The sequence below is a fragment of the Siniperca chuatsi genome, linkage group LG7, assembly GCF_020085105.1.
Source record: "Siniperca chuatsi isolate FFG_IHB_CAS linkage group LG7, ASM2008510v1, whole genome shotgun sequence".
NCBI lineage: Eukaryota > Metazoa > Chordata > Actinopteri > Centrarchiformes > Sinipercidae > Siniperca > Siniperca chuatsi.
Genome location: NC_058048.1, coordinates 28935225 through 28960109, shown reverse-complemented (window position 1 = coordinate 28960109; position 24885 = coordinate 28935225). Strand labels below are relative to the sequence as shown.

Genomic DNA, 24885 nt, shown 5'->3' with positions numbered 1-24885 from the left:
TTGGTACTGATTAAAGGGTAAGTGGGAATTTCCTTAAAATAACTGCTTCATAAATATTAATTTGTTGTTTATCTATTTTTGGAAATTTTAGTTTTCATATTTGTTAAATTGTATGATGCCTATAAACTAATTTCACAGTTGTACAGCTGACCTATTGTGCACTGACTAAAATACTATGTTCAGTGTTGGGCAAGTTACTGAAATTTAATAATTAGTTACAGTTATTAAATACTTCTCTCTAAAGTAATTGAATTACTTTACCAATTACTGTTTATAAAAGTAATCAGTTACTTGAGAAAGTAACTTTTGCGTTACTTTGTCTGCTTGAATAATTTTATGCACACATTGCTATATTATTTTAGTGACAACTGTCAAATTATATCTATCGTTGTACCCATTATCACTGATAGGAGTTAATACTCCCGACCACCAGAGGGCAGCAACAACTAGCGTTCTTACCTGTCAGCTACACTTGGTTAGACAGTAGTATTTAGTAGAAGAAGACTCACACGAAGCTGGATGCATGTTAATCGAGTGTTGCTACAGTAGTTGATGAACCAAAGTTTCTTCAGTTTATATTAGAAACATTACAATCACGATGATGAAAAGCGAGCTCACATGGCCTGAACTGTTTTGCGCCACCATAAGGTCAGGTGACGTGAGATCATAAACTGGAAAATCCGGGGAATAGGCTGCGTTTGTCTGCTATTCTGTGCAGTTGTCCACTATTTTCAGGTGAGACAAAAGGAACGAATAATGAGCGCAGTTAAAGTTCAGTACTTGTAATTGCGTTATTTAATTTGAAAAATGTAATTAGTTACATGTCTAGTTACTGCTGAAAGTAGTAGAATTACAGTAACGCGTTACTCCCAACACTATGTTTCACTAGCAATTAATTATTAACTGGAAGTGTACCAATTGAACATTTCATTCACCTCCATTGTAGTGGGTCAGAGGAACAAATCTCAGAGACAGGTATCTCAAAACCTTGACAAATAAAACCAAAGCTATCTGCATGGCTAGATTCCACTAGAGGGAAGTGAATTTATGTTTGTTTTCTTGAACCAACTGTTTAAGTTAAAGGTTTCAGTGAGACACAACAGATCCACTTTCTTCGCTTATATCATGAAATAAAAACAGAAAATATGGGTGTCTGTATCTGCCTGCGTAATATTACATTACATTCCTCTCCTTAGTCATGCACACGCACACACACACACACACAAGTACACACACACTCGCACTCACATACTGTACATGCTCTTCTTCTACTGTTTCATTCCGGCTTTCTCCTCCCTCTCTTATCTCTGTCGATGCCTCTCTCACTCGCTCTGTATATCTGATCTCTCCTCTCCCATCATGCATGTTACAGTAAGTGCCTCTGACTGTAATCCTCCACTATCAAACAGCCATTTAAACAGTGCGTTAAACAATGATTGCTGATGCTGATAGGTCTGTTCCTATTAATTCCATTTAGTGGTGACCGGGCAGAAAGGTGAATTCAAACCCATTATTGTAATATGTGTGTTCTGTAGCACCAAGGGGCGCCTCTGCTATACGCACAAACATTGTGCTTAAGCTGTGGGTTCTGCTGTGTGTTGGCCTGTTGGTGTAGCTGGCACTCGATATAACAGGCTGACAGACTGACCGCCTGGCTGTACAACAGGAGCTGAACGTCACAGTGTTCGCCTGCTGCACTGCATCAACACAAGGCAACGGAAACGTGTGAGAGCGCTGAACAGTAAGACGGGGAAACAGAGACCAAACCTGACCCGTTGCAGTTGTGGTGGTCTTGTGTCGCCCTGTGCACAGTTACATTTCAGTCAACACACTTAGTAACAAGATCAGGGATGTCCTGATCAAGTTTTTTTGACCCCGATCCATCCTTTAATATTGGGTATCTGCTAATAACGAGTCTGACACATTGAAATAACAGGTGTAGAGTAAATCTTACACACCTTCTTTTTCACAGGCTACTTGATCCAAATACTAAAGTTCCTGATTCAAAAGTATGAAGTTGATAACCTGAAATTACTGATTTGATACAAATAAAAGTTTAATTGGGAGAATGTGACTCCTGAAACTGATGTGAAGCGATCCGTGAATGCAATGTTTTGCACCGTCCAAAAATGAGAAGCTGCTAGCGAACTGCTTTTTGCACGGACATAACAGCTTCATTAGCATCAGAGTTTCAAATCCGCGTATTTTACCAACCCGGGTTTCAGAACAGAGTCAATCACCCGTGCGACCAAATCATTTTTCTCATGCACACTCTCTTATTTTCACTTGAATATACAGTGAAATGCCGCAGCGCCGCAGCACCAGCAGGCTGAGGTTCAGAAATAAAGGATTGGCTTTTGATCGGTTTTATTTTAACCAGTACCGATCCATTAAAATATGTCCGGATTGGCCCTGATAGGCCCTGATACAGGATCAGCTCAGGACATCTGTAGCGCCCATTTGTTTTGGTCTGAGATGCTGGTGCTCATTTAGTGGCAGTGAATGTCGCATACAACACCTTTAAGTAAAAGTATGTGCGTATTATCAGGAAAATCTACTTCAAGTATTAAAAGTGAAAATACTCATGCTGAAATGGAAATGGATGCCAAGCCAAACACTGATGATGATGCAGGTTTTATATATATAAAAAGGTTTAAATGTACCTAATACCACACATCACAACGTACCACACAGCTGTGACGTGTATTTAATGAAACAGATGTGTTTTCTGTGTGCAATGATTAGCAGCAGGCAACTTTCTGCTGAACCTAATTCGTAGCTACAATGAAATTTTGACACTCAACCATTAATTTGCCTTCAAGAATCAACACAGCGGAGGTCTGACCTCTGCTGCTGTTTCTGTGGTTACGCACGGAGCACCAGCAGTCATTATAGTTACTCCATATTAAGGAATTTAATTCTGAACGTGTTGTCATTAAGTTTAAATCTAACATTCAATAAAAAATGATCAGAATACATTGAAATTCCACCCTCACACATGCACACAGTAATGAGCTCTGGCATGCCGAATCACACACACTTCTGCTCTCTCTTTTCTTGTTTAAAGGCAGCTCAGTCAACCCTACCTCCCTCCATTCTCCGCTGAACAAATCACACCGTAAATGACAAATCTATGTTCAATATCAATAAGTAATTTGTGCTGAAACCGACGGGGCAGGCTAAGGATTTCATTACAGCCAGACAGGTTTCCATAGCAACAAACACACAAACTTTAAAGACAACGCACTTAGATTTGATAACATATTGAACCAAGAGAAGGAGGTGAAACACTGACAGAACTATTTCAAGTCTCTTTAAGAGCACAGGTCCTGGTCCCAAAATCAGTGCAACACGGAGCCTATTTTCTGCATCCTGTTTAGGGTCACAGGGGCTGGAGCTTATCCCACCATGCCAGGAGCCCAGCGTTTCCAATTAAACCAACCTTCATCCTGTTCAAGACTCGCTTTTTATGTACTTCTTGTTATATGTGAGCAACATTTAGAATAATAGCAAATTTGAATTTGCTCTCTCTCTCTCTCTCTCTCTCTCTCTGATGGCCGCCCACCATTGAGTCTGGTTCTGTCCAAGGTTTCTGCCTCTCAAAGGAAGAGTGGGACAGAGAGTGAGAGCCACTGTTGCCAAATGCTTGCTCATGGTGGGATTTGTTGGGTCTCTGTAAATAATATTATAAAGAGTGCGGTCTAGACCTGCTCTATAGGAAAAGTGCAATGAGATAACTTCTGCTATGAATTGGCGCTATATAAATAAAATTGAATTGAATTGAATGGAGTTTAAAAAAATGGTCTTCTTTTTGAACTTCCGATGTGTTTATATGTCAATAACAAGTGAATAATGAATTATTATATTCTCGGTTCAGTTACTTCCTTCAGTCAAAGCATTAAAACCAGAATAATTGTGACTATTAAAGTCTTTCTGATGCAGTATATAACATGTTATCGAACAACTAAAGATGCTCAAGACTTCTTTGATCGACTCAAATGCTCACACACAATCTTGTTTCACCTCTCAAATAATGTCAGCCTTTACCTCCAGTGAAATTTAAATTTAAATCCCTTGTTTTAGGATTCCGGGAAGGAGGCGCTGCTCCATTTAATGCTCTGAGGACTGAACCACTGCAGTGTGAGTCTAATAATACTCACTCAGAAAATGTATACTTTTGTTCTGGTGTCTAAAAAAGACTAACTGTGCTTCTTGTTTCACCCTATTGATCCCTGAGGGGGTAATTCTTTTTTTCTGTGTGTCACCTTCCATGGGGAGGTCAGAGGTCAGCTTCAAAACAGGCTCTGGAGCCGTTAGGGATTTAGTGTGTATTTCAGTGTGGTGAATGCTTGCTGTCATGGAGGTTTGAACTCGGGCGCTCCAGTGGAGGGGCATTAGCTGGAAATGCCGACAAGCTGTTTGCAAATAAACAGAGCAAAAACATCCCACAGACAATCATGCATAAAGTATCACAATCCATCATGTCCAGCAGATTTCAGTGTCCTCATCTGTCCACAGCAAGTGTGCAACAAGTCCTAATAACACAATGACAAAGTAGGTATCTGACATATATATATTGATCCAAAAATGACTCCATATAAGCATTTTCTGATCTATCACTTTGATAACATTTTATCAAATCCAAATCCAGTATCGAATCTATTTATGAATTCTGAATTCTTTCTAATCCCTAATCCAATCTAATTAAGTTCTATTTCCACCATTTGTAAGTAACTTAAGTTATAAATAACTAAACTCAAAGATCTTAAATCACCTTTTGGTGGCTGAGAGGGGAGAAACACTTGTTTTGAGTGGCAGTTTAATCAATGTTCTCAACCTGTAGCTACAACCTGAAAATTAGATGAACAGCACTGGATATGAAATGTTGATTAAATGTATCTGACACATTGAAACAACAGCTGTGGCCTACTGACTTACACCTTAGTTTTCACAAGCTACATGCTCAAAATACTGGAAGCCCTGATGCAGAACTATTAAGATGGTCAGCTTCAATTATTGATCTGATATGCACGAGAGTTGGGAGATTCTCCTGAAATTGATGTAACGCAACTAATCAACTAATCGTTTCTCTAGCCAAGTGGCCACTCTGTTGGTCTGCTGAACTACAAAAAGTCACAGTCCCCTCGCAGCCATAGAGTAGTTTTACAGAGTGATGTGTCTTTTCCCTCACAACAGCAATCATTATTCGCATAATTTGTGAGAAAAACATTGGTTATTTTAAACATTTCAACAAATGACCAATGCTGCTATTTTTCAGGTCAGGACATGCACACATAAGGGAAAAGGACTAGATGTGCTTTTAAGAATTTGTAAGTAGTTTAGTGAACTTTTACAAAAGATTATTCAGGTCTTAAGACGTCTGGAGGGAATCTTTAATATTATTTTATTACTGAAAGGAGCGGGGGTTGGCGATGCATCAGAAATGCTCCTTTAGCCTTTAAGCCTCTGAGTGGGCTGGTGAAGGTATTTGATGAACAGTTGAGCCAGCAGTGGCATGGAGACACAATGTAAACAAAATGCACTGCTAACTCTAGTTTACAAAGAGGCATGCTGGTGTCGCAGGAGTTTTAAGATTCTGACCATATAAATGCAGCATCCCAGGTCTGAGTCTGGTCAGGGATCTTTCAGTCACCTCTGTTACTGTCTACTGAAGGCAGGAAACAGCATTCTCAGTGGTTATCCTGTATGCACTGAGGGAAAAACAGAAAACCAGAGGATGTGGGACCTCTGCAGGCCTGCAGGGTTAAAGCAGGGTTAAAAGCTGAAAGTTGTGAAGCATTTGGCAAAGGCTCAAGGACATCTGCCACTCGGAGGGTCTTAGAAAACAGTCAGCAGTCTAAAAGACTCGTCTCTACTCTTTTAAAAGCAGACAGCATTAGTTGTGGCAGCAATACACTTTTGAAGAGAGAGGCTTTTCTGTCCCTGGTGTTTTTCTCGGCCTATTTCTGTCCTCTCTCTCTCTGTCTGTCAGTCTCTCACACTTCTTCTCCCTCTTAATGTTCATTTTCCTCTGTGGCACACAAACACAAGCTTTCCAACTTTGCAAACTGGCTACAATTTGTCAGTGAAATTGTCCTTCAGCTGGCAGGAGGTCATTTTACTGTCATCAAAAAAGTCCTCAATCAAACTTATAAAATATTACTTTGCCCTGTGTGAGTGCACGATGAAAAGACAAAGACGCAGAAGCACAGCGGGATAAACTCCAGGCAGGAGAAAATGGCCCTTCAGTTGGTTAATAAACAACTCACCTGATGCCCTCCCTCTCACCTTCCCTTTCCTCGCTCTGTTTGTTCCTCGTTTGCAGCATTTTGTTTTGTGAAGGACTATTTGTTCGATCTCTTAGCCGCTGCCAAAACATCAGGCGGTCTAGATTAAAAGTGTTTGAGGCTTTAGGGCTTTAATCTGCAGATCAGAGGCAGTAGACCACTCTGTCTAATGAGATCACAATGTGATAAGAAGGACTTGCTCTTTTGGTTTTAACCTTTATTTACTTGAGAAGATTTGCAGCACAAAAATGTTTCTCTTTATCACAGACTAGTGGCTGGTATCATGTAGACTTTAATCAATTCTGATTTGGATTCTGGTTCCCGTTATATCCATATTTCTATCTTTATTAGCCACAAACATATCATATAACATATCATTTGTTATAAATGACTAAGTACTTTGAGATTCTTTTTGGCTAAAAAGTAAAACAGAAAAATATAAATATTCTTGATCTTGCCATACAAGTAGCATGCTCTTTGTTTTACACATGATTTTCCTTGAGTTGTGCGTGCTAACATTTGCTGATTCAGGGGCATCATGACTATGACCAGAGACCACAAAAACACTGCATTCTTATGTCATGCTGCAGTAACGTCCTTGTCATGTACTTCCATGTTCCTTCCTGCATTCAGTTATTTTCTGTATTACTGACAAGCTTTCACGCCATCAAACACCTCAAGATGGTTGTGTGACTGCTGAGTTGTTGATGAAGGGTTAAAATACTGTGCACGGACAATATAGCACAAAATTCATTAAATTTGGGTTTAACTACTATGAGTAATGGACTTTGGCTAACGTGAGGCATCGATTTTTGTTTGGTTTTCAGGCACTTCAGTAGTATTATGTGTCGGATATATCTGGGCTTTCAGAAAAATGTCACTTTTCCGGTCAAAATTCTGACTTGTGTGTTGAAATGACTTGAAACTGGTAATTACGATAACTCTGACATGACATGAATGCGGCATTAGCCACAGTCTTGACTGCGGCTCCTTTGCCATGTTGCCATGAAGCCTGCATGACAGGTGATCTATGTAGCTCCAAGCACAGTTGGTCCAAACTTTGTTTTCTGAAATAAATATGTTGTAGAGCTGCAACGATCAGTCGATCGACTAAAAATGAATCTGCAACCATTTTGATAATGGAAAAATGCCAAACATTCTCTGGTTCCAGCTTCTCAACCATATTATACTAATATTGTCATATATGGCAGTAAATTGCATCTCTTAAGATTTTAGACTGTTAATGAGACAAAATGAAACAAATTGAAGACATTATTGTGGCCTCTGGGAAATTATAAATGCCATTTATTTTATTTTATTTTATTTTTTTAACAATTTTTGTACAGTTTCATAGACTAAATGATTAATTGAGAAAATAATTATCATTAGCATATTAATCAATAATCAAAATAAGCCCTAATGTGTGGAATCAAAAAAGCATCGGTGGTTCTTATAAAAATGGAACCAGTTCCAGTTCAGAACCAGTGCTTGACAGCCAACTCCCAGTCACACCTGGGAGTTGCCCAGTACAACCAGCATTCTGCTGTTCACCACTGAGAAGCTCCACTGGAGATATAAGGGGTTAATTACCTCACCAAGGGACGATTTACTAAGTACTGTAGGGTGAAGTGGTTTGTTAAACTCTCCCCTCCTGTCTTTTCCCTCCTTCCACATTTTTGCTGAGAATTCAAACTAACAACTGAACCTACTGATCATTTCTACATTTAAAACATTTAATCAGTTGAAAAGATGTTTCAATTTCTTAACTACACACACTTTGCGTTGAATTTCCCACACTTGAAGGTGATTCGTGATTGTTATTCCTTCTATTCTCAAGCGTGCATTGACGTGACAGTGAGCAGCTGTAACGAAAGAGTTTCCCCTCGGGGATCAATAAAGTATTTCTGATTCTGATTCTGATTATATATGAACACGAATAAGTTAGCATTAGGCGAGAAATGAAATCACTATCAGGAATATGTACAGCCTCTGCACTGATGGTGGTGGGGTGTAGCTGGATCCTTTCCCAGCATGCGGCATCCATTTTCCTCTCTTTTTCTGTCACACACCACATCCTCCCCCTCTGTGGCCACTTTCTCATCCCATATACCAAGTCAAAGGAAATTTGATGAGTGATTGGCCTTCATCAGACACCTCTGTAATATCAGCTGAAGCCAGCTGGCAGTGAAAAGCTTTCCCTGCTGTAAATTTTGATTCAGCTAATTTCTAGGAGGGAATGATTATAAAGCGTTTCTCAAGAGGACATCAAGGAAACCCAGCTGTCAGGGATGCTAATGAATGATTCAGCCTTTGTGCTTGGAAGGAGGAAAACAGCAACAGCCCAGTGTGCACCTGTGTGTATGTGACAATAACACCTTCTGCTCTTGACTTGACAAGGGGGAAACATCAGAAGGATATCTGATGTATATATTTCAATATATTAGACTTTTTATTCTATTCTATTCCATTAACTGTTGAAATTGAAGGTTCGGTTGATCTAAATTACAAAAACATGGCTTTTCACTTAGCTCTACAGATATCTAGCCATGCACATAGTTTTGGTTTAATTGGCCCAGATTTGGACATATATGTAATACGTGAACAGTTTTCATCAGAGCTATTTTCTACCAAAGACGTAGTCCCTGTTCTCCATTGTTTCTCTGTGTGTGCAGCCCAGTATCCATAGGAATTGCACCCATACTGGACGATTCTACACGTTTAGACAGTAAGTGTGTGGATGTCGGGGTAGTGGATGAGTGTGTGGTGTGTCCGACTTTCATTGCCTCCCGTCACAGACATGTGATTACTGTTTGTCTTTTTATTAACCATAACCATGGTCTTTCCCAAACCCTGACCACACTGGAGTTGCTATGTGATGATATAATAGAAAGCAAGAATTTAAAAAATGTTGACATTGAACATAATGTGTTTTATTGTAAAATTGTCCAATATTGACATTTTTGTCTGGCGACAGGGTTGGTGTGTGTGTTCATAGGTGGGTGTGGTGCCCTTTTGGGAGGAGATGTCAACAGTGATTGGCAAATACACAAATGGAGGCATCTGTGTAACCAGCAGGACCTCAACACACACACACACACACACACACACACACACACACACACACACACACACACACACACACACACACACACACACACACACACCTCTCCTATCCCTCAGTCTCTCCTCTACCTCTTTCTCAATTTCTCACACTCTTTCTCTCTCATAGGAAAGAAGTGACAGAGTATCTGATGTGTTAAGTACCAACACCAACCAATCTAATTTAAGACACAAAGGTAATTACTTAATGGACTGCAGCTTTAGTTTTTCCTTTCATAGTTTTTCCCCTTTAGATACGAATGCTCTATATACCTTATACACTTTACAATAGGTAAACAACCAAATGTAAACACTTTATTAATAGTCAGAATTGTTAGGGATCAACAAGTCCTTCGAAGTTATTTGTCTTCCAAAACAACACCTACAACGACATCATTTCTCAGTGCTTTCCAAAACCATTACAAATGACTCATATGAATATTTTTGATCTCCCTCATGTTGTTAAGGTTTGGTTAGGGTTAGGCAAATGGTTGTAAACAAACCCCAGTTTTGGCAAACTTATTTGAAAAAGAAAATGAAGGCGAATGGTAAAATCAGCATCCAAACTGTCCGGTGTAAACATCCGTCAGAGTTTCCTGGCTGTAGATGTTTGCGTACTTTTTTCCTGAGTACTAAGGCAAGGCAAGGCAAGTTTATGTGTATATATATTTCAACAACAAGGCAATTCAAAGTGCTTTACATAAAACATAAAAGCAACATAGAGCAATATAAAAAGACATTTAAAAATACTTAGAGTTAAATAGAAAATAAAAACAAGATAAAACAGGAGAGTAAAAGTTACAGTGCAGTGTAAGAAATAAATCATTTGATTTAATAAAAGGCAGCGGCAAACAGGAAAGTCTCCAGCCTCGATTTAAAAGAACAGAGTTGCAGCAGACCTGCAGTTTTCTGGGAGTTTGTTCCAGATATGTGGTGGATAAAAACTGAACGCTGCTTCTCCATGTTTAGTTTTGATTCTGGGGACAGAAAGCAGACCTGTCCTGACCGGAGAGGTCTGGATAATAAGGGATTATTATCAACATTATAGTTGCGCTGACTCTCAGTTTTACTTCCAGATAACGTGGTTTAGATAATCGTGGCTAAACTGTTTACTTACAACCTGTCTGATTATCTGACTGCAAATTATTCTGGCCCTAAAACAGCAATTAACTATTTGCGTACAAAGTTATCACAACCCCGAAGTGAGAGCCAAAACTATGAAAAAGTTTAAATAAACCAGAATTATTCATTAACATAAACCAAAAGCTGTGGTGGCACGCATGCACGCACGCACGCACGCGCACACACACACACACACACACACACACACATATATATATATAGAAGGCTGCATCAACACAAGGTTGGTGTGTCTACCAATGAGAAACCTTTATGATGTTTCAGTCTTTCACAACTTCAAACTAATGAAGAGAGCATTAAGCAGTGTGCTGCTCGCTAAAACACATTAACTTTAATTTGTTTCATTCATTCAGCAAAAGCTTTTACACAGAACTTCTGCTAAGTGCACCAATAAACTAGAATCAACTAGAAATCGTGGATGGCCTGCATTACAGCCTGCCGAAAAAGAAGTGGAGGGGATTAAACAACACGACCAAGGCCAATGGTGGAAGAACATTTCCAGTGTCTGTGAATTATTCATTTAAGCTACAGTAAATAGAGAATGTGCGGTAAATGTATAAAATATTTGAGTAGTTTCTTTTTAAAAGCTGACATATATGTTTGGCTCTGTGAAGTTTTTTTTCTTGGCTCCGTATGGTTAAGCCCTCTAGGCGGTTCTCTCTATATACGCTTATCTCGTAGCCTCAAGTTAATTAAAACATGCAAACGAGTTGTATCTCGTGGCAACGCAATAGCATTTCGTGGCCTCAATATACATATTTTTTCTATGTGTGATCCTTTCGGGGCTTTGTAGTGGAATATGCGATTCTAATCCTGGCCCTGGCTCTGTAAATGGGAAATAAACAAAGTTGTGCGGACCGAGCCACACAACACTATTCCAGCCATGATCTGTGTGTCAGGTAACGTTAAATTATTTGCCCATGGACATTGAGTTTACTTTCTAGTTTGCCAAGATAAGCTGTTGTTTTGATGTTAGCTATAGTAGCAGGAGAGTTGTGAGTATCGCTGTCTGGAGCTGGTGTGCTGGCCAGACATATTCGATTTGAAAAAAGATACAGAAAACATGGCTATGCAAGAAGCAGAAGTAAAAATATGTCAAGTATTAGCGTGGCTTTGGGGACAATTAACCCCCAAATCAAAAATACATATTTTCCCTCTTACCTGTAGTGTTATTTATCCATCTAGATTGTTTTGGTGTGAGTTGCAGAGTTTTGGAGATGCATTTTTTGAATATAATGGGACTATATGGCACTTGTCTTGTGGTGCTCTAAGTGCCAAAAAAACCTCAACAGCAATGTCTGTTTCCAAAATTCATGACCTGGTTACTCAAGATAATCCACAGATTTGTTGTGAGCAGTTTCATGTAGGAACTATTTTCTTTCTACCGACAATTATAATCCTTAATATTTCAGTCCTAGTTGATTTGGCAACACCTGTAGTTAATGGTGGAAATGGCAAGTGTGTTTTACTACTGCAGCTCCCTTGTCAGAAATGCAGCAGAAGAAGAGCAACTGGTGTATCTGTTTACAGTGCAGCCAAACAAACTGTGGGATGAGAGGATTCATCGCGTCATGTTGTTTTAATGCAGATGAAAGTCAATCATTTCCATAAAGTTGTGACAATCTGATTTCATGGTGCGAGTAGTTTTCTACACAACAGCAGGGCACAGTAAAAGGAGTTTGTTAGCTTGATGATGAGTTAGAGGTGTGCAGCCGGTCGCCTGCAGCTCTTCATCTAACAGCTCACTGAGGCTGTTCTCTCGTTCCATTCTTACCTGGCAAAAATTAAACATCACCCACTGACTGAAAGCTCCCAAAATTACTGTTGTTTTGTTTTGCAAACATATTTTTGGTGATTAATAGCAGTGCTAACCTCTTGACAAATACATTGCACATCCTGTGGCGTTGTTACAATGAAAGCCACCCTGGGAAAATTACTTTTGATTCAGAGAGTTGTGCTAGGATTTAATATTAAAAGTGGGCACTGAGTCTTAAAACTGATTTGGTGCGTTTACTGTACACGAGAATCAATAAAAATATCTAAATGATGTGTTCAAGTCTAACAGAGTCTCTGATCTCAATGTAAGACTAAAACTAACCCTGAAATTATTGTCACCAGTACAATTATTCATCTTTACTTCCAGACTCTTCATCTCATTCGTCACCCTGCTGTTCCGAAGGCCCAAACAGCATGCGGGACATTTGTTTTGATGGGACTCACTGTTTCACCGCATTAATTGTTGATTGCCTGGCACTCCAGAGAGGAGAGACATTCACACTTCTTGATAAAATTGCCAAGGGCTGTATTGATCTATACAAATGAGGCAGTTTGTTTAAAATTGAACAGCAATCTGTATGTATTTTTCAAGTAAATTTGCTTGTAATTCAAACCACATTTTAAGTCTAGATGTTTAATAAAAGTCACTGAAGCGTGACATTTTGCATTTAATTAAACATTTTAATCAAACCAATTCAATTGGATCAAATTTGTAATTTGATCCAGTCTAAGCAGTAGTGCAGACCCACAGCACTTCTTGAACCCTTCTCTATCTAATTTTCTCTCTCCTCTGCTCTCTCCTGCAACATTTTAGTTGATCAGCCAAACCTCTGTCCCATCTGCTGCCAGTGTTTCTCCAGCTCCCTTTACAACACTACAGTGCATCTGTCTATCTCTCTCATGTACAGATGATAAATGTGATGTGCATATGGATATGCTACTGTAGTTGGATACACACCAATCACTGCATTTGTATTTATCTCCATTTTGATTGTCTGCATTTTGTCCACATTGAGATCAGAAACCATTCCATGATGATGCTTCTACTTTCATTAATGGAATTTTTATATAGTAATTTTATATATATATATGAGAAATACTTTATTGATCCCCGAGGGGAAATGTCACATCACATCAATGCACACAGGAATAGAAGTACTATGCAAATCAAAATATAATACACTATAATACAGGTAAGATTAATTAAGTACAAAGTGGATATAAGCACAAAAGTGGATTTACAGGTTGATAAGTATGTATGGTATAATACAATGTAATAATATAAGTACTAAGTAATAGTGCAATAATGTCACTTTAAGTGCAGCAGATTAACCAGATTATTAGACGGTGGATATTGCACAGCAGTAAATATAATGATGGTGTTTCTGACTCCAGCTATGATACTATACTCTTTTTATACCGAACTCTTGACCTCCATCAGATGCAGGATTAGTTGGTTTAGAGGATTTGTCTCGTGTCTGGCAACTTGCAGAGAGGACATAACTTAAGATCACGGTTGGACACAAGTGACTCAACATGCATTATTATGTAAAACGTGTTGGGAGAAAGATTAAAGGAGAAGGGTGGCAATGTGCAAATTTTTTTTTTATTGTCAACAAACTCATGAAAAGACATTAACATCTGCAGTAGGAATATTAGTTCATCTTATAAAACCTTTATAAAGACACTTTCTTAGTTTCTGGTATACAGGCTGTTGATCTCCCTGCCATCATAATATCAGACTGAGGGATTCCCAGTGTCCACTGAGACTAAACATCTCATGACGACAAACAAATAACAAAGGAAGGCTAACAAACACGCTTCTTTTCCACTCTCTCCCTCCTTCTCACACAAACCCTCATTAGGATAAAGTGAGGCTAAATCAGGGAGCAAATTGGTCTCTCAACAATCATTTTCTTTATGCCCGCTGAGCCTTGTTCTCTTGGAGGAGACAAGTCGGTGTCAGTCGACAGAGCAGAGACACACAGAGAGGGAATGGGAGAGTGTCATGTTAAAATTCACTGACCCAAAAAGATAGTCTTAAAAATGCAAACACAAAATCTTTCTGTGGTCCCAAAACTGCTCCAAGAGCATGACAGGAGAGAGTATGAGTACGTGACTGAAAATCAGAATAAAGATTGTCTGATGTCCGAGCTGCGATACAGCTGAAAGCTTCAGAATCCACTGATTCATTGTGATTCTGGTAAAATAAAACCAGAAAGACCAGTAGCTGAAGTTTGTCCTGTTTCCTGTGCCTCATTTCAGCAACTCAATTTAAAAATGTTTTTATTGATTTAGTGTGTTCTTATCTCAGTGTGACAATAATTGATAATTGATTTATTTGTATCTTAATCATTGCTGTTCCAATATATTCTCTTTCTTTGTTTTGTTGTAGTTTTTTAAAAATGTTTTATTACCATGTAGAGTACTTCAATTGCAATTCAACATAACTGACTGACTTTGTCCTCCAGTAGCAAAACATCTGAGCCCCTGCTGTCTTTCAAACTGATTTATTGAATTTGTAAAAGGGGGACATGTCCTATGTGAATTTATTATCCACTGTTTTCACTGTTTCTGTGTGGATTACTGTCACCCAGCCGTGGGTTCGTTGATTAAAAACACAACTCTCTCACATCACAACCTCTGCACTGAATACAGCACTCAGTACGTACCTTCATCCTCCACTCACTGCCTTTTTAAAATCTTTCCCAGGCACGCTAACAGTACTGGTGCTTTCACTGTACAATAAGCCACACTAGATAAGAGCTTCGGCTGAGTGACTGCAGTGTAAAAGCAGATGTTAAATAGGGCGGAGAAAGGAGGAAATAGAAGCATAGAAAGAAAAGCGAGGCTGCGTGTTTGCTCGGTATTCTGTGTTTTTCTATGGTATTCTGTTCTAAACACAGTTGTAGTCCTGAGGCTGTGAAATAGCTGCTCAGTCAGGGAATTACAGCTGTGCGTGTCAGTCTGCTGCTATCAGTCCTTTAGGTGCATACAAGACTATTTTCTGTTTGTGTGTATTTGTTTGTATTTTCGTTTCTGTATTCCTCTGTGGGGCCATACCGTATTTGGAAACTGAAGGGCATAAAGCCTTCCATCCCTCAGTGCTAACTACTACTACTAACAACCAGTACTAACTTACTAACTCATCTGTCACCTCGATTTCTCTTCTATCTCCAGATATTTGTTGCTTTGGAGTAAAATCTTGAATTGAAGTTTCCATTCACAGTCACCCCTCAGTAATTTAACAAAGATTCCTCTGAGACGCATTCTCAAATCATTTAGTTTCACTTGAGGCAGGCTGCCATTTTCCAACACCACTGAGCTGCTGCAACTGACAGTTTGGAGAGATTAACTCTGGTTATAATCCTGCTTTGGTCACTTAGCAGCAAGTCTGCAGCAACTGGCTAACAATGGAGTTAAGACCTGTGAGGGAAATCGCCTAAACATAAAAAATCCCATGATGCATTTTCTTTTTATAGCAAATACAAACACCAGGCTACATTTGACCTGGACAGTGTTTTAACCATTGGAAGTCAGAGGCCAGATTGAGGTGGTTTGGACATGTTCAGAGGAGAGACTGTGAATATATTGGTAGAAGGATGCTGAGGTTGGAGCTGCCAGGCAGGAGGTCTAGAGGAAGACTAAAGAGGAGATTTATGGATGTAGTGAAAGAGGACATGAAGCTAATTGGTGTGAGTGAAGAGGATGCAGAGGACAAAGGTTAGATGGAGGCACATGATTCGCTGTGGCGACCCCTGAAAGGGAACAGCCGAAAGGAAAAGAAGAGGAATTTATAGGATGTGGTCTGTCCCAGATGTGGACATTCTGCAGAACGAGCCAAAAGAGAAGACGAGTACCTGCAGCTGACATTACAACAGTCCATTTGATGAGCTCTTGTTCTCCTGATGTTATGTTTTTTCCTTCTGTCGTTGTATTGGCTCCCATATAGGCCTATATGTTGGCATTACATGTTTCCGTCTATCAGATTAGCAAAAACATTTAATTTTGGCCTCAAACTAGGTTTATGTAAACAGAAGGACTTGCAAAAAGAGGCATGCTTGTTTCTATGTCAAAAGTTTAAACACCCTAACAAGTGTGAATACAGGACAAAAGTTATATGTAATAACAAAACAACACTAGATTGACATCAGTAAACTTCACTTTTGTCTGATGATTTGCACTTAATTCATGCTTTGTTTCAAACAACTCATTTGGGAATTTGAATTCAACCTGAAGGATGTTGAGTCTGTGTGAAGAAGAGAGGATGAATGTTGAGTTCCTGTATATACTAGATTTATTTCAGTGATGTTTTGGAACGTCAGTCGTTTCTACTTTTGTTTACTGGATCACAAGGGAGCAGCAAGAGCTGAGTTTTAATACCATAACTGCATAACTGGCTTTGAGTATCTGCCAGTGGTACAGTTATTATTAGACATGGCGAACTATACGGAAGGAACTGCTGTACAACTAATCTTCCCCTCTATGTTGTCAATGCACACCATATTACATTTAATCTTTTTTAAATCAAATCGAAACCTTCCAAACAACAGAACTGTTTTTTACCTGCTTGTCTTCTGTTTTGCAGTCAGAGTCTGTTAGATTTCATAAGGTATTCTGCACAGTACTCGAAGATACATTTTGTTTTGAGTCTTAACCCCTGTACAAGCGCACACAGAGAAGCAAAGCCACATGAATAATTTACTACACAGTTCCATTGGATCGACTCCACATTTAATTTCCAGCTGAAACAGATCTCACTGACAGGAGGGAAGAATGATGTTAACAGAATGCAAATGTGCTGTTGCTCCTTAAGAGAGAAAAACTTGTGAAAAGGAAAAGTGTTTTTATTCAACCAGGGATTGTATCCTGCACAAACACATAGTCACAAGCCATAGCTTTACAGCTTCCCACCAAGAAACTCAACTAAAACAGTTACAAACTTCACTAAACCACTTCGACTGAAGGATGAAGAAACATTTTTTCTTTAATTCTAGGAACAGATTTTTCAAATCAGTCTAGGGATTTGACTCAACAGCCCTGAGGTCAGAATCAGAATAAGAATCAGAAATACTTTATTGATCCCCGAGGGGAAACTCTATGTTACAGCTGCTCACTATCACGTCAAACAGGAGAAGAAGTACTAATAGAATAGCAGATTTAACCAGCTTTTTAGGTGGTGGATATTGCACAGCAATAATATAGTTTAATAAATATCAACAAACATGGAATAATTAACTGAGAACAGGGTATATTGCACAGGAGTAAGAGAATATTGAGAATACTGCACAATATTTCAGGTATTGCAGTAATGTTAATGATCCAATGTCCAGTTGAGTAATATCAGTGCCAGTTTCCCCGACACTTAGATGGAAGAGCCTGATTATCTAAAGTTTCCCTAACACATTTTTATATGCATGCTTTGTGTTGCAGCATGGGAAAGGTGTGTCTTAGAATTAATCTTGTATGTCAAATTTAGCTTAAAGCATTGCAAGTATTAAGTAAGGGCATTTTGATATAAAATATGAGAAACGTATTGCTGAGTAGGTGTTCACTATGAAATGTGTGACATAATAATAATATTAACTTAAAGAGAAATCGTATTTATACTTGGTGATATTCTCGTGTCTCTTTCATTTCCTCTGATCTTCTGTTTAATTTTCTCTTATTTAAATGCCAGTGCTATTCGCCCGTTATCTTGTTTCTTCTTTTCTTTTTCTTCATGTAGTTTCTCTCCTGTCATTTCCTTCTTCTCTCATCTCTTGAAGCTTGTGCAGCACAGATGGTAATGTAACAGGACAAATGCATCTGTCTCGCCTAACACTTACTTTTCCATGTGTTCTTGCACACTGTAGTGATTCTTGAGCGCTTGTTGTTTTCCATTTGTTATCTTAACAATATAAAACACCCCAAAGTAAAGATAATTTCAGATAAAACGGAAAAAGTAGTTTATGTCCTGAAGCAGTGACCCTGACAGTGTAATAAAAAACTAAAAAGACATTTTTGAAAAGGAAGTACTGCCTACTCTGCCCCAGTAGGTAGGGGATACTTGTCTTTGGATTTCACTTTCTTTGTACACATGGCAGACTACACTAATGGGTCTATGTAACAACTAATCATATCTCGTCTCATATCTTAACCAAAACAGTATTAAACTTGAACCTAGGATCACTGATGTCACCATCATATTTCAAGAGATCAGCCTTACTGAGACACCTTGGTGGGCTACAAGAGCCTTTGGACTAAAAATGGCAACTGCAAAAAACTGGCAGGAATTTGTAACAGTGAAAAGATGTATAAGAATATAAGAGGTCCGTTAAAACAAGTCACAGGAATGGGTCTAGTTTATTAATTTCCAATGTACTGTAAGGCCATTGTTCACATCATTCTGAGTTCAAGGTGCTAGGTATTACCATCAGTAAAAAAAGTTGAGTAACAACAATACAAGTTGAGTATTTCATTGCAGATATGCATCGTAAATGCATCCTGCTTCATATTCGATGTACAAAAATGAAGAAAAATTTCAATCGGCTGTGGCTTGGAGATAGAGGTCGTCCTCTGATCGGAGGGTCGGCGGTTCGATCCCAGCCCACCTCATGTAGAAGTGTCCTTGGGCAAGATACTGAACTTGCCTTCGATGTGTGAGTGTGTGTGAATGAGTTAGTTTCTTTGTACTGGCACCTGCCATCAGTGTGTGAATGACACTAGTAAATATAGTCCATCTACCAAATACCCCTAAAATCACATCAAGCATCTAAAAAATACGGTGCAATGTTCAGACCAAATTTGGACATTGAATGATCAACAATATGAGATCTTTAAGACTGGATCTAAAACATTGTGTTACCAGTGTCGAGTCAGAGCCGAGAGTGCAGCCTCGCCCACAGAGGTTTTCAATTTTTAACTTCCTCCAATATTTCACTTTCTAAAATATGGTAATATGTCCTTTTCGTGTGCTCTCTATTACTGGAAACACACCTCTGAGGCTCAGCAGCCTCATCAATTTTACTCTCACACACACACACACACACACACACACACACACACACACTCAGTCTATACTATGTTAGTTAACTCAGTGGTGTCATGCATTGCATAACTGCATCCATAAAAACATCTATCAATGTCACATCTGGCTGATGAGAACAATTCAGCCGACACACGAAAACAGCATGTGTGCGCACACAAACACAAATACATACACACAAATCAGTCTGATGAGGCCTAGTTAATACAAGGCTATTTACCACTGTGCTAATGTACACAGCAGGCTAATAGATACAGCCACGCATACATATAGACACATACAGTTCCACATACATCCTATTAAAGTGCAGCTCTGACAGGGGAAGACAGACAGGCAAAGGTGACAAATCTGGGGGACGGATTTGAGAGATGAAGAACGAAAGAGGCGAGAAGAGAGAGTAAACAGAGGAAGAAAAGATGGAAGGAATGAAGGAACAAACCAACCAATGAAAGAAGTAGGAGTGGAGATGGCTAGAGACATTAAGGAAAGAGGTAGGGAGAGTGCATACTGTAAAAACAGAAAGATGGAGAGAAATTGGAGATATAATAGGAGTGTGTGTGCTGGGGTGGTGGTCCATTAGGAGACAGTAATTGAGTCCTGTTGCAGTTTTCTTCTGGATTTCTGACAGCTTGACATGACTTCTGAGCTCGGAGCCAGCTCAGAGGAGAGCTGGATTAACAGAGACCCCAGAATAGATGCGAGCAAGTGCATGCGCACATACACACACACACACACACACACAAAAAAACCCCCAACAGAACATGAACATTAATTACTACACAGACTAGCAATTATGCATGAACACCACACCCATAAAAATAAGAGATAGAAAAAAGTAGAGAGAAAGATGTATACACACACACACACGTACAGTAATGACCCCCTAACGGCGCCCACTCATCACCACTTGGCTGGGCTGCTGTGAGATATAACTAATTAGCCATTACTGTTAACCAGCATGCATTGCTTTAGCCCTAAACCTCTTGGTCATTGGTCAACACGCACGTTGAGCATATATACTGTATTTCAAATTGTATGGTGTACAGTATCTTGATGTACTTCACGGTCCACTGTTCACATCTGATTGCTGAGTGTACAGTGTGTGTCTGTCTGTGTGTCTATGTGTGTGTGCACACAGTGTTTATTAATTTGAGTGTGAGTCAGAATGCCCCAGTTGTTAGATCTAATAATCAGAAAACTTCAGTTTTGTGTTTTCTCTAAATGCCTCAGCAGTATCCTGTGGAATCTTTATTACGCAATGTAATACGATTTTAAAGGTAAAAAGTGCTGCAGGATTCGATTCAATTCAATTTTATTTATGTAGCGCCAATTCATAACAGAAGTTATCTCATTACACTTTTCCTATAGAGCAGGTCTAGACCGTATTCTTTATAATATCCTATTTATAATATAGGATGTACGCTAAAATACACACACAGATCCGTCACATATAAATTTCTCTACTGAGAAACACACAGTAAGTTCATCTCCATTATGGTGAGAAACATATATTAACATGTAATTTGCCTCCTGCAGGTACAGCACAGTCTCAATAATGATTTAATCTGCGACATTAAATCATTAATCTCACACATCAACACGTAAGTAAAAAGGATCAAAACCAAAGCAGAACACCATCTTTTCTACAGTTTTAATTCTGCTGGGTGAGGGGAAACAACCTTTGTGGACAGGATTAAAGTTATTAAAGTTACCCAGCTGTGTCAAAGTCAGAAAGATCCCGACATCTTGCGTACATGGTGCCTTCAAGTGGGGTCCCGTTTGTCCTGACAGGAGGAGTCAATTTAAATGACCCACTGATGCGGTCACAACTTTGTAAAGGGAACTTTTCTGAAAGCTGTGAGTTGTAACGTATGCGGATGTTTATATTGTACATTAACATTATCTACTAGCCAACTAACTGCTTGCAAGAAAACTGGATAACAAAAAAGCAACGGAAAGTGGACAAGACACTGTGTTATCTGAACACATAATTGCTAAGTAGCACAGAATCTAACCTCAACAATGTATAAGTCTGAAAACACACTATGGCTTCTACAAAGTACATTTCACAACCAGAAAACTCTGTGAGGGTGTGACATGCTGTAGGTGAGGTGGATCTGAACACTGTGTGTTAAGCATTACACGATCTACACTTACAGATCTTTTGATGTTACACCTCGTCCTCCCTGTCTCCTCGTGTGTCTGGCCCAATTAGTGCAATTCCCAAGAGAAACAAATATGACCAGAAAAAATAAAAAGGAGGGAGAGCAAACTCACCACTAGTCTCCGGTACTCCTTATTCAACTCTTGCTCACTGCAGAGAGAGAAACAGATGAGAGGCTTTCACTTTTGATGTTGTTTTAAACATTTCACAGCTAAGACACAATCAACAAGGTCTAAAAGCACTCTTCAAACTCTCACAGCCACACAGGAGAAACAAAAAGAAAACACATCAAGCATCCAGCATGAATACGGAGTACCACATCCCACATAAGCTCAAGGACCGAGGAAGGGCAGAAAGACAGACAGAGATGAACAAAAGGAGACAGACAGATGGCAGGAATACAGAAAGTGAGAAGGAAAGAGAGAAAAATAAAGGGAGTGGTAGAGAGTTTTAGAGAAAAGTGTGTGTGTGTGTGTGAGAGAGTGAGAGTGTGTGAGAGTGAGAGTGTGTGAGAGAGAGAGAGAGAGAGAGAGAGAGAGAGATCTCATATATAGATCAGTTAATTAGGTGAGCCATCATCGACAGAGATGGGTCATGGATAATGAGTACAATCACAAATATACACACAAATTGAAGTGTGTGCAGTATATTTACACCAGAGAGTCAAATAATAACAGCTGGTATGAGAACTGAGGGAGGAATGGACTGATGAAGAGGAGCAGGGTGAGACAGATGTACCTGTGTGCTGATGTATTGGGCTGATTTTGGCCTTTAATTAAATATCGAGTGAGTATGAGTCATCCACTGCATGACAGAGATTACTCTCTGACCACAGCCACAAAAAAACTGTTTTGAACTTGCGATGAAATTCTGCTTTTAAGAGCCAGTAAACCTGAAGACATTTCATTAGAGCTTTAGTGTCTCACAATGGTCCACAAACTGTTTCACTGGCTTTTCCACCCAGCCTGCAATAAAGGTTTGAGGATAACATGGACTTTTGCAGAATACTGAATGATGCACATTCAAGTGTTTGATGCAAAAAGGTTAATTTATAAATATTAACTTAATATATGGATACAACTCCTGTATCAATACTTTTTTTCTTTCTTTTCATGCAGTTCACCCCTCTCTTTTTTATTATCTGTGGTCAGAAACTAATTAGTTTTTTTTGGATGTGTGATTTAACAGTTTTTAGTTCATCTTGTACACACAATGTATACAGTAAAGTAAATGGGTACATTTATTCATTTAAATGATCTTTTTCTTCCCTGTAACACCCTGTGATCAACAACATATTTAGGCTGTTAACAAGAAAAAAATATTCCTGGCTTTCAATATTTACTTCCTGCAGTGTTTCTTTCACCTGAATGCAAATGTCTGCTAAATATTATGTGATCATATGATATTTGTCAACTTAACGCTCCATTAAACAACTGATCAGGGGAGAATGAATTATGAGATACTGAGGGCTGCATTGAATACAACAACACAAACAATACATTTGCGTAAAATAAAGCATTTCTAGGCTGCATTTCATGTATTCTGTCCAGAAATCAGAGCATCCAGCCTCTGATTTGGAACACAATAGAGTTCAAGTCCTTCTTCACAAGGTCTTAACCTCTATTATCAGGTCGATGGATCCTCTTATTGACCATCAATGGCTCTTTATCGGCTGAGAGGGACGGCTGGTGGGAGAGATGACCTACTGCTCTGCAAGGTTAACTCATCTGATACGACTCAGTGAATCGAGGGGACGGCACACACGTCGTAAACACCACACGTGAAAGGACATACTGACACAAACAAACACACACACACACACACACACACAACTGGAAATGATCATTTTCATTCACCAAGCATACATTCACATGATTATTTAGATAACGTCTGAGGAAGATCTTAATTTGGTAAACAATTTGCTTATCTTTAGTCTTTAACCTTCAGTCATTATATCCACCAAAATGTCTTACGGATCAGGCCTGGGTGGAGTGTGTACGCTTGTATTTCTGGGAGGGCCAATTTGAGGTTTAGACCTTGAGAGTGAGGACATTTATGGAAACTGGGAATGTTTGCTTGTCCTCACTTCTTCAAATGGCTGCTGAAGGGTTAAGATTTGGTTTTATATTAAAAGTTAGAATTAGGTTAAAGTTCAGGATCATTAAATGTCCTGAACTATTAAAAATAAAATATTATTTAGGAACTTTTATGTTCCCTTTAGCCAACTCTGGACTCAAAGCTACATACAGTCTTTGGTTATTTTTATAATTTCTAGCTGTAAAATGGTGTGCCTGTGTAATGCTCTCTGAAACACATGCTTTTGAAACTGTTGCCTTGACACACCACAGTGGACCAGTCCTCAGGTGTGTGTAAATGTGTAATTGAAGGGCAGACCTTGTCTGTGACACTCTAATAAACATCAGGTTTATTCTTCCACTCCTCTCCTCCTTGTTCTTCACTTATGCCGTGGATGACGTAAATGTCTCGGCTAAAGGTTGCTGTTCATTACAGAGGCATTCATCAAGAGTGGAGACGCTAAAGTTCACCACCAAATAATCTCCTCCTCTGCATCATCTCTAATCGCAGTGCTCTTTTACCCTGCATAGCTCCTTTCTTTCTTTCCTCTGCTACATAATACAGTACAGTTATACATCACCTCTCTGGCTTTGTTCTCTCTCCTCCTCTTTATCTCTGTCTCCCTGACACATCTCACAGTATTTCTAAAGGTCGAGTCAAGCAACATATTGAAAACGATATCCACTAAACTACATTAGAAAAAAAAAAAAAGGTTTGTTTACTGCATTCAGGTTTTTCACAAGACAGGCAATAATTTTCTAGTCCGTCTGAATGTTGGGTCACTGTGGAAACAAGGCCCCTTCTACATATCCCTAAAAAAATGATATTATATTTCAATAACCTAGGGTTAGGGATCCTGCTGTGAATAGCGTCAGGTGGTTTATTTGTGTGTGACTGTAGAGAGCATCATGACATCATGAAAGGTCTAAAGTAAAGCAATTTTCAGGAGAAAATTATTTATTTTGGCCCCCACAGTTCATGGTTAACAATTTCCATCACTGCAAAAATAAATCACATTATGATGGAGTTGTTGTAACCCACACTTTCTCTCTCCAGGGGAGGTTTTGTCTGGGATTCAAACAACAGTCTTAAACATGCTTCTCTTTCTTTTTAACCAAACATGATCAACCAGACTGTTGAAAAATGTTGTGCGGCCCACTGCACATGCACAGTACAGTCTCCATGGCACCTGCCGGCTCGAATCATCTGAATGTAAACAGACTTGTTTGTCACACTACCATGAACTATTGGTCACCACTATCTACATTTGTAAGTGAGAAAGCTATACAAAAACTAGACAAAAAGCAGTCTTATAT

At 39.1% G+C, this 24885-nt stretch overlaps 1 protein-coding gene across 8 annotated transcripts in view; it reads right to left on the bottom strand.

The window, feature by feature from the left end:
* Nucleotides 1-24885, bottom strand: part of slc8a2b (solute carrier family 8 member 2b) — a 165196-nt gene that overhangs the window by 57351 nt on the left and 82960 nt on the right. For 5 of the 8 annotated variants that reach the window (XM_044202644.1, XM_044202643.1, XM_044202647.1 and 2 more), the window contains one exon: nucleotides 21607-21643. The exons of 2 other annotated variants lie outside the window; for them this stretch is intronic. The gene's annotated coding sequence lies outside the window, so the exon portion shown is untranslated. Of the gene's footprint in view, nucleotides 1-5601; nucleotides 5707-21606; nucleotides 21644-24885 lie in introns of those variants that run through there. One more of the 8 variants, XM_044202650.1, reaches the window with a different exon arrangement.